Source organism: Alexandromys fortis, unplaced genomic scaffold (assembly GCF_014885135.2).
Source record: "Alexandromys fortis isolate MF-2015 unplaced genomic scaffold, M_Fortis_MF-2015_v1.1 scaffold_111, whole genome shotgun sequence".
NCBI classification, from domain to species: Eukaryota; Metazoa; Chordata; class Mammalia; order Rodentia; family Cricetidae; genus Alexandromys; species Alexandromys fortis.
Genome location: NW_026067996.1, coordinates 5,890,596 through 5,901,968, shown reverse-complemented (window position 1 = coordinate 5,901,968; position 11,373 = coordinate 5,890,596). Strand labels below are relative to the sequence as shown.

Sequence of the window (11,373 nt, the reverse complement as noted above, 5' to 3'; positions counted from 1 at the left end):
TAACCTACAGACAATGCTGCCCACTTTCCTCACATCAGCCTGAACTCAGGTCTTGATTTTCTCCCGTCTCAACTGACAGTGGCTGTAAATTCCCAGTGACGCTATTTCATCCTGGAATGTGCACCTGGTGGCCAATTCCCATCTCTAGAAATCGGTGAGCTGGATACAACCAGTATCAGTATTTGGGGGCTCTGCATCTCCCCATGTCTGTGATCGAATCACCGCTGGTATTCAGCACACCTCACAAGCGCAGGATCCACTGCCCAAGCCGCACTGACCCACCGAAGGAAGTACTGCCTGTAACTGAAACTTTCCTGATGTCTACTGTGATGTCTAATTTATGCTGTAAGAAATAATAGAACATTTCTTCCCGCTGAAGGCATTTGCACCTGCTAAACTCTCACTGTGTTGTTCCTTACCAGAAACAAAGCAGGAAAGGAGTTGCTGTCCTAATCTCCAAATGTTTAACAACACACTCCTACAAGGAGGTCAGAGAGAGGTCACCCAACTGTCCCCAACCCTCCAGACAAACTCTGTGTGCAGACTCAGACCGGTAGATGGAATTCACATTCCCTTTGTCCTTAGTCTGCAAACATGAATAGAGGAAAGGAAGATGTATTCATCAGATCACTTATAAGACGCATTGCTGGGGTTGGGAAGATGGTTCAGTGGGTAAAGCACAAGGGCAAGGACCTGAGCTAAGAACCCCAGAACCCGCATAAAGCAGGCACAGTAAGCAGTTCAAGTCTGTAATCACAATGTTCTTATGTTCAAGGTGGTGGGGACAGGGAAATCAAACCCAGCTATGAACAGCAAAAGGCCGAAACAAGGTGAAGGGTAGAGATTGATATTCAAAGTTCTCCTCTTCCCCCCCACGCACACCATGGCTCACATGTGTGCAAGTTCATGCACAGGTACATGTGCACAGATGTATGCATGCACATTCTCACATGTGCCCCTGCCCTACACACAAATAAGTCCATTGCTTGCCCTTCAAAAATCTCATAGGAATATTATGTAAATAGTTATCAGTGAACATGCAAAGGGGAACTGGCAATCTAAAAGCTAAATTTTGAACCAACCTTGTCTATAGCCTGCCTTCCAAGGCCCTGGCCCTTCCAGGCATCCATCAAACCAAGAAAGATGACCTGGTGACAGCCAGCTCCTTCTCACAGTTCATTGCTCATTTGCTGTTAACTTTGGCTCAAAGAAAGAACGCTTGCCAACATGTACTAGGTGCTGGGTCCATTCTAGCAATAAAAAGAAAAGAAAAAGTACTCTTTCAGAAAGAAGAAAAAGAAAAAAGAGGAGGAGGAGGAGGAAGGGAGGGAGAGAGGGAAAGAGGGAGGGAAAAAAGAAGGAAGGAAGGAAGAAGAAAACTCTCAAATACTCATAAAAAATTCATCTGTTTGAAGAGGTGATGGCTAGGAAACATAGTTCACAGTCCAAATTGAAGATTTCTTGGTACAAAAAGAAATTTCACTCCATCAAGCCAATACATATTTAGTATCTCTATGAAACAAGAATGATGTGGTCAAGAGAGGACTGCTCCCTTGCAGACAAACTTTCCAGGCAGGGATTTTCCCATCCATGGTCACTGTGATTTCCTCCCTCCTTGCTATGGCCCTGGTACATGTTGTGTGTGCTCAGAAAACACATGCTGAATGTTACATCCCCAGGAAATGAGCAACAGAGAGGCCACAGAAAATGTCATAAAATACCCAAATAGCTGGACCTTTTAGGGGAACTGACCCCCAAATTTTCATTTTTCAGTACTAAGGGATCAAGCCCAGTGCCTCCTGGATACAAGGCATGAGTTCTGCTCTTAAACTACAGCAGGAGCCATGTCTGACTACTTTAGAATAACAATGACTAATGCTGTTGGTAAAGGGAGAGTGGTCAAGAGCTAAGAACTCAGCCAGGCGGTGGTCGGTGGTTGTGCACTCGGGAGGCAGAGACGGGCGGATCTCTGTGAGTTCGAGGCCAAAATGGTCTAAAACAGCTAGTTCCAGGACAGGCTCCAAAGCTACAGAGAAACAGTCTCGAAAAACAAAAGCAAACAAAGAGCTAAGCACTCGAGATTCATTTCCTAATTTAAGGTCACCATTATCCTTATTCTGTGAGAGGAGGAAAGGTGGTGGTGGTGGGGTTAACCTAAGGTCACACTACTAGTGAATGGCCAAATCAGGATTCATCCCCAGGATCCAGAGTGGCAGTGTAGAACGAACTCTTGTTTACTGGGGACAGGAAAAATTTTGAAATCTCAGTTCGGCTCAGAAAAAAAAAAAATTTCTTATCCTAACATTATAACATACCCCCTACCCCCATGCTAAGAAGGAAATCTGGTCGATGTCTTTAAAGAAGATTTTTTTTAATTGAGGAAAAAAAAACTTCTTTTTAAATGGCAACAGCATATTTAATCAGCAAAAGAAACAAAAAAGACTTCTATTCCCCTCCCCAAAAAAATCAACCTATTTAAAATATTAATATGGTGTTTATCTACTGCCTGTCTTCCAGGAACTGAGAGAGTTTAGTATAGCCCATTAATATACTATTTTGGTGAGAGAAGAAAGCAAGCGTCATTATCTATATTTTAACATGAAGGAACAGAAGGGCAGAACCAGTTAGACTGTGGGAAACAAGAGTATTTATGTGAGTTCCAAGCCCAATACAAACAGGCAATATTGAGGCCAGCTTTCTCTGGAGGGTTTGCTGAATGTGGATGGCTTCCCAGAAGCACTCACTCCAGCCACTGATGCGTACAGACACTTAAAGAAGCCTGTGACATGTCAGTGGGTCCTGCGGTGGATAGCAGTTTTTGGTGAAATAAGAATATTAGTTAAAGGTATTCTCAAGGGGACAATGCAGCACAGTCGCCAGGATGGAGGGAGCAAAGTTAGCTGAGACCTTCAGAGTTTTTGATCCTGCCACCCGAAGGCGTGGCCAAGTCTGCTTTTGTCCTAAGGCCCCAGTGATGTGGCGACAGCTGGTCCCTGGACCATACATTAAAAGTCACTCATCTCACGGAGCTCAAGAACGAGGACAGCCCTACAAAGGACAGCACAGGCACAAACGGGCCTGAACCCCAGCACTGTCCCTTCCAGCTATGTGACTGTCAACAACTTACGTAATTGGTTGCTTTGTACTTCAGAAGCTTCTTTAGAAAAAGATGGAGTCACAGGCAGAATTTCGCACATGGAATGGGTTCATTCGTTGTTAGCAACCCTCTTATTTTATAGTCAAGCTACACTTAGCAACCTTCTTGAATGCTACAAAAACCCTCACTCACAAGGTATCTTTAATTAGGAAATATTCCTTCCAAGAGGTAGGGCAGTCCCTGGGGAAATTAATACCAGGCAGAAATCTTAATTATGGGAATCATCCTGAAACTCATAGGGCCGGGGACTTTGATCAACGGGGAATATTGCTTCAGGACATGAACTTACTAGACTTGCCTGAAAAGTCCTCTTAGCAAGGGTAGGGACTCTAACTTGGATACATTTCCAGAGAGTTAAATAACAAATTATCAAATTTTAATGATGCTGGCAAGGACAGCTGCAACCGACGGAGGTATGTTCAAGAATACTTAGTCAGAATTTTAATGAAAAAAGATTTTCTCCCTCCCTAGGTCGCACCCAGAAGCTAGGATACTGGGTATGGGCTGGAGGATCACAGGATGATAAAAACTGTGTCCCTCTTTCTGAAGTTTCTCGACAGAATTTCTTCCTGGGAAATGGGGAGTTTAGTCTTACAGCTGCTGAGAGCTGGAGGTGGTAGTGCACATACATAATCTTAGTGCTTGCGGCAGTAAAGAAAAATGTTTCAGAAGTTGAAGGACATCTTCAGCTACATAGCAAGTTTGTGGGCCAGCCTGAACTACATGAGACCCTGACACCGAAGAACACAAAAAGAAACGTGGACATACTTGTAAACTGTCTTCACCATTTGTCCCTTGAAAGGCACAGTCGTTTTAGCATCATTTACATTCAAAACGGCCATGGCTTGATGTTTTCCCTGGCACTTTATACAGGCGAGCAGACCATGCTATGAACTTAAAAAGGATTGGTCTAACGGCATCTGTTTAGCATCTCACGCTTGCCCTGCCCCAGCCTCCTTCCCAGACTACACTGAAGAGCTCAGTCTTTCATTGCAATAGCCAGGAAATAAAGAACCTCATCGTCGCTAAGTTATAATACATTGAATTAATCTATAGACTGACTTTATGGGCCCCTAATAAATGACACACTCAGCTGGGAATATGGTTCTGGTGGGGGTGGGGATAAAAGTTCTTACTGCGCAAACATGAAGAACTGAGTATAGGTTCCTAACATGCCAGTGAAAATCTGAGCATGGTGGTATATGGCTGTAATCAAAGCAAGGATTTCTTGGAGCTTCTTTGTCAGCCAGTCTAATTCAGTGGATGAACTCCAAGCTCAGTGAGAGGCCCTGTGGAAAGAAAGAAAGAACTAAAGAAAGGAGGGAGGGAGGAAGGGAGGGACCGAGGGAGGGAGGGACCGAGGGAGAGAGGAAAAGAGGGAGGAAGGAAGAGAAAAACAAAAGAAAAAAGAAAGGAAGGAAGGAGAGAGGAAGGAAGAAAAGAAGGAAGAAATGAGGTGAAGAGTAATTTTAAAAAACACCCAATGTCAGCCTCTAGCTTCTACAACATGCAAACACATTATACACACACACACACCAGATTACATAAAAAATAAAATAATACATTCATCTGTGTCCTGCACCTATTGAATACAAGCCTACCTGTCATTAGAACTTCTCTTCCCTAATCATTTTGTGCCTAAAATTTATAAAATAGGAGCAGCCTCTGAATTCATACATGGAGGAAACAGCTACCATGCAAGGTCTGATAATGCAGTACATGGAGCTAAATCTAGTCCAGTCATGCAGATAAGCACATGCAAAAATGCACCGAGACCCTAGCCAGGAATGACAGTTGAGCTCCCAAAAGCCCCCAAAACTCTACAGCCCTGTGGCTGAGACTGTCTTAGAAATGGACCCCAGTCTCAGTCAAGCTGCCTCGCTGATGCTGTTTGGGAACAAAGGCTATATAGTTGGCTATTTGAACTCACTAAATATGGTCTAGCTTCATTCCACTAAGCAGTAACGAGTAATTCAAGAGCCAACTGGGAGATTCACACAGTAACTATGCTTAGCCTATGTCTGTTACCCAAAAATTCATAATTCATCTTGCTGCAGCTCACTCAACCCAGGATTTTTTTTTCCAAGACAGGGTTTCTCTGTGACCAAGTTGGCCTCAAACTCTTGGAAATCCACCTGCCTCTACCTCCCAAGTGCTGGGATTAAAGGCATGTGCCACCACCAGTATTCTGTCTTGGCCCTTCATACAATACATTGATAACAAATTAGGAAATACATATATATAATATATATTTAATATATATAATATATAAATATATATATATATAATTTGATGCTACCAAAACCAGTTTCACTCTACTATCCTGCTGTTTGAATTTGATTTTTATGTCAAAGATAAAGCCAAGGAGAAAATTTTTGAATCTTGTTTTGGCCTTTCAATAATCTAAATCTGACACTTTAAATATACATGACAACATTTAGTCAATTAAGACATTACCTTTGTACAATTCTGTGTTCACTTTTGTCATAAGAGCATTTTAAAAATGTAATGTCTCTTTTGAAAGTAATGTCTGAATTGACTGAACGTTGTCACGTGTATTTAAAATTGCTTGCATCTTGTTGCTTGGGGCCCATGTATTGGCTACAGACTACATGAAGCAGCCCACCCCATCTGTCCACCTTTTCTTCATTTGCCTTCAAAGATCTATGCATTTCCTTAAAAAAAAAAGTTTACTTCTATTGGTGTGCGTGTGTCTGTGTGCGCGCATATCAGTGCAGGTGCGGGTGTAGGTTAGAGAGGTGGAACGCCCTTGGAGCATGAGTTATGCACATGTTAGTAGTCCAACATGCATACTGCAAACTGAACATGGGCAAAGCCAGTACGTGATGTTTGATAATGGGGGCAGCAACACAAAGTCTATAATTTTAACCCATCATCTTCATGTCATTCCCTTTTCTACCAGGTTTTGCAAAATGAGTAAAAGCTGCAAAGTCCAAGAGAATAGATGAGCACATGTCATTGAGAAATTATTTCTAAGGTCTAGCATTGTTCCCTTCTAAGCCCCGAGTTAAGACCCACATAAGCAGGGTAACAGTCAGAGACTCCTTCCAAAAAGGGTTTCTGTTCTCTGTAGTTCCATTTCTGCAGGTTTCGCCTCTCTGAATTACCCTGCCTGCTCGTGGCTGTATCCACTGTTTACTAACGGAGGGGGCTAGGCTATGTACTGGGCTTGTGTATTTACCTTTGCAGCAGTGGGGTTTTCTGAAACTTCTGTAAACAGGTACCTTCACCTCATGAAAGGTTTCCTGGGAATTGAATACAGAGAAAGAGACGCCTATGTGGGAAATGAAAACACTATTTTTATAGCACATTCATCTTCTGTTGTCTACAGGGAGAGGGAGACAAACACACTGGGAAGAGATCAGTATTTGGACTGCCTTGAACTCCATCCTTGCCTTCCTTGCCAAGTTATTCATGTTGGAAGTTCAGTTTCCTGGTCCACACAAAGAGATAGGAGCCAACTCCTTCACAAATGAATCTGGATATGAAGTTCGGGCAAGCACATTTTTGGGACTCTACAAAGGACTGCCATCATAATATTAATGCCATTACTAGAAAGCTGTGAATTATGTCTACAGATAGAGGAAGGCTACCATGGCCACCTGTTCAGCACTTGTTGAAGTACTTTTTATCTTCCCCGCAATGTTAATTTCTCCTTCCAACCCTCCCAGTGTGGAGGGATTCTGAAGATTGAATGAGGTAGCATCAAGGTCTTATGACATCAGCACACTGCCAGAAAACCCAAGCTAACTCCAACCCTGACAGCCTCAGCCAGGGTCTCCTCACTCTAAGAGGGAATTGCACTAATTCGTTCTCCTCAATACAGCTTCACGCTTGGAGCAGCCGTTGTTGACGCTCTGTCCATTCCAAAGTGACCTGCCACTGTGATGGCTGGTTCGCAGGAAACTGGCCATCTCCCACTGTCCTGCTCTTTGGCTTTGCTGTGCGAAAACTCTGACTCCATAGAAACAGAACTAAGCAATGCAATGCAATGCAGGGGGTAGGGCAGGGGCTGAATCGAAGATGGGTGAAAATAGCTCACCTCCTCACGGTGATGCTTCTCATATACATTCTAGATTACCCAGCTAGTTATCAGAAGATTAGACCCACTTCTCTATAGTGGTAATCTATTCATTCATGATCCCTAAGGGATCCAGAACCATCTCCCCTATTTCCTGTGTTGTTTGGTTGTTCGTTTTCACTTGGACTTTCTGGCTCTCTTTCCAGAGAAATAACCCTGTAACCTTGTCTCAAGATTTCCTCCTTTGGAGATCCTGAGTAAGACACCAAACAGGGTAGGATGCACCCGACTTGCCAAGACTATCATTAGCCCTTGCCGGGAATCTAAAATGGTCCTTGCCAGCATAAGTGAGTATCTGGCATTTGCAGCTTCTCTAGTGAGAGCAATCACATCAGCTGTGTCTTTGTAGTGTCTCTATTCTCTATATTCCCTGAGCAGCAGAAACCTACTAAAATATTGAAAAATGTCTACAATTCAGTATTTCTATTATTAACAAGCCTACCTATGTATTCTAGTGGATGCAGATACCTTATAAAACTATAAAGCATTATCTCCACTGTACTGTCCTCAGCATCTATTAGAGTTGATTGTCCTTCAGCTTCCCTGTCTTCGTGATTACTGAATCCTTTTCTATCTGATCTTAGATTCAACTGCAGACCCATTTCAACTGCTGACCCAAATCTGAAAAAGCAAATGAGATACTGCCTTTGGCTCTCCACCCATCCATAATCTAGTTGAGAAGACAATTGCGTGCATAAACAGCTCTGATTTAAGGCTAACACTGGAAAACAAGCCCAGAAGGCAATATACTGGGTAAAGGGAGCTTTGTTTTCAAAGAGAGGACCAGGAAAAGCTTGGGCATTAAGCCATTTACAGACTCGGTGCCATCTCAGAGAGCTAGGCAACATGGCCAGTATAAGCATAAACACTAATACGAAGGCATGCAAAAAATGCCCTTAGCCCTGCAAACAATCTGTAGCCACAAGAGTGTTTATGTGAGTGACACAGTTTGTTGTGTACTGCAGAGTTCCTCCAGGGAACCCTGCCAAGTGGTTACCAGAGTATGTTACTGATTAGTAAGTAGACAGCGGCGGCTCAAGTAGAGAAGATAGGCCACATTGAAGCAATGGTAACAATATGCAGGGAGAGCAGGCTGAACCAGGGGAACAGTACACAGGTTCACATCCATGTATTTTCTCCAGGTTTGGAGTGAAGTAGTTTCTTGGTCCACAAAAGGAAGGCTGGTCCATCTTGTACTGAGCTACATCTCATTTTTAGTTGTCAGAGTTCACAAGCAAGACAGCATTTGCTGATTTCCCAAAGTGCTCCAACAACCCTTACCTAGGCATTCCCAGTTCTTCCCCACCGTTATGTAATCCATTAATGATCAAGTCGTAAGGATTATGTTCCCTAAATTTTTAGCTCTCTTCTAAGTTTTATCACTTCATTTTATGCCAGTAAATTCCATTTGAATTTCTGTCATTTCGGCTTGTCTCCTGCCTTCTATTTGCTTTCTTTACAATATAGGCGTTGTTCTGCTGTTGTTATCCTCCTGGATCCCAGTATCAAGTCATCTAATGTGTGGCTGAGAGAAGGGATAGCCGCATAGACAGGCTTGAGTTTAAGTCTTGGCTCTAGAGATTAAAATTCAAAGATGTATTTCCAGAATTGGCAAATGGCTCCCTTTGCCTCAGTACGTAATATATTGTCGCAAGTCACACCCGCTCATTTACGTATTACCTATGACTGCTTCTCTCCAGAGAATAGAAAATTAAGTAGCTTTAACACAGACTGAATAAAACACAAAGCCTAAAAATACTTGCTACAGAAAACCTTTGCCCTGGTATGAGAGAAGTATCAGAGATTAATAAAAACTTAAGAAAGAAAACCCAATGTACATGCATAATATAAATGCTTAGTGAAAGTCAGACATTGTAATTACCATTATTATTTCAAAATTTCTATTCATTGACCCCCATGAAGTCAGAACTCTGCATTCCTGAGTTCTCTGCAAAAACAGATGCTCAAGGCGCACTGGAAATTCCTGCTCCTGGATCACTCCTTCCCACAAAGCACATTCTCTAGAGGCTTGAGATGCGCACTGTGTCTTTCTCTGCTCCCTTCTCCTGAAGCCTCGTAAGGTGTAAACTTGCTTCAGTGTCCAATTCTCAGTACCACAGGCTCCGAAGAAGAGTACAAATGGGTCTTTCCTCCTAAATTCCAAATCCTAATCAAATGGAGGACATAAATGCAGCCTGAAACCAAGATTAAAGATTTTTAAAACTTCATAATTAAAACAAATGTCAAATTATGGGCTTTTCAGGCCAAAAGCAAACCATAAAAATCCAGCTGTCTTATTTCTTATAAATTAGGTTGGTCACTTTTTTTTCAATGAGTATTATCAACTAGTAACTAAAACTCATTTTCTCTTCTTTTTAACCATTTCTTTTCACATTTCATGGCTAGAGTTACAAATTCTGTTCCAGCCAACATTCATCCCTGCATCTCCTTGTTCCATTTTTTATTCATTGTTCTGATATTCACTAAGCATCCTAAAGTGGGATTATTGTCCAAAGTTCTAGGGACACAATAAAGAATGAGCAACAATTGACGTGCAAAGTGAAGATAAATATTCATGCAACTAAATGTTCATTAGGAAAAATGAAAACTAAATTCCAACATTAGTATTCAAACTTAATATAAAAGGCTTCCTCTGCCACACAGTCCCACTGTGATTTATCCTTTTGTGATAAATCCAAAAGATGGGGTCAAATGACCAAGTAATGGAACCTCTGAAACAATAATCCAAATCAAACTTTATCTCTTATTACTGTGTTATTTTTTTAAAGTTGCCACGCAAAGTGATGGGTTTCATTGTGTTTTAATAGTCAGATGTTATTATATATTATTCTTATTCTACCTCCTCCTCAACAGCCTTCTGTTTTCCCCCAGATGTTACTGTATGTTTTTCTTACTCTCCCCTCTCCTTCACAGCCCTCTATCGTCTCCCCCTTTCCCCTCTTGTACTTCCTTTCTTCTAAGTCCTTCCTCCTTCTGCTTTCAAGTCTCATGGAATTTCATCCCCCTTCTCGTTCCCCTAACACCATCATGATCTTTTAAATGTCATAACCTGCACACATTGCACATACATATATAGCGTAAATCTAGATGCCATATAAAAATGTGAGAATGCATGCAGTACTTTTTTTCTACAACTGGCTTATTTCACTTACTCTAATAATCTTTAGTTCCATACATTTTCCTGCAAATATAATGTTCTCATTTTTTGGCAGTGAAATATTTTAAGAGCCAAGCTAAAGGCATAGTGATACAGAGCTTAGAAAGGAGATGGATGATCTCTTGCCCACCATTTTTTGCTGGTTTTTATCAATCTATATTATTGTTGTTGTTATTGGTGCTGTTATTCTCTTATATAGCACATCCCATTTTAATAGCTAAAAAATAATTCTGTTGGGTTTTCTTTATCCAGTCATCTGTTTATGGACAAATAGGCTACAATCACATGCAGTATTGTGAATACTATAAACAGGAATTTGCAAATATTTGTATGATACATTGAATTAGGGCCTCTCAGTGATGAACAGGTAATGTGGTACCTATGATAATTTAGTTTTAAATTTTGAGAAACCTCCACTCTGAATTCCACAGATATCGCACCAATTAATGTTCTGACCAATAGGGTGTAGCAGTCGGTCCTTCCTCATATCTTTGTCTTGTTTTTTTTTCATGATAGTTATTTTGACTGAGGTGAAAGACAGTGTCAAAGCAGCTTTAGTTTGTATTTTCTAGAAGACTAAGAATGTTGAACACATTTTCAAATTGTATGGGTGATTTGTATTTTTCATTTGAAAACTATCTTCTAGCTCATTACCCATTTATTGATCATTTGACATTTTGATGTTTTGACTTTTCGGTTCTTTATGTATTTAGATACTAATCCCTCTTCTAATGTAAAGTTGGAAGATTGTTTTTCCCATTCTGTAAGATGCTTCTTTACTTTTCCCAGTTCTTTTCTGTGCTATTGAAGTTCTATCAAGAAGGTCCTTTGCCCAAACCTGTTTTGTAGTATTTCTTCTGTGTTTTCTCCTAGTAGTTTGAAATTTTATGGGTTTGCATTAAGGTCTTTGATCCACATTGAAATGATTTATATATA

At 41.2% G+C, this 11,373-nt stretch overlaps 1 long non-coding RNA gene across 1 annotated transcript in view; it reads right to left on the bottom strand.

The window, feature by feature from the left end:
* Positions 1-9,351: 9,351 nt before the first annotated feature.
* Positions 9,352-11,373, bottom strand: part of LOC126512443 (uncharacterized) — a 12,317-nt gene continuing 10,295 nt past the window's right edge. The window contains exon 3 of the long non-coding RNA XR_007595042.1: positions 9,352-9,454. This is a non-coding gene — a long non-coding RNA (uncharacterized lncRNA). The remainder of the gene's footprint in view (positions 9,455-11,373) is intronic.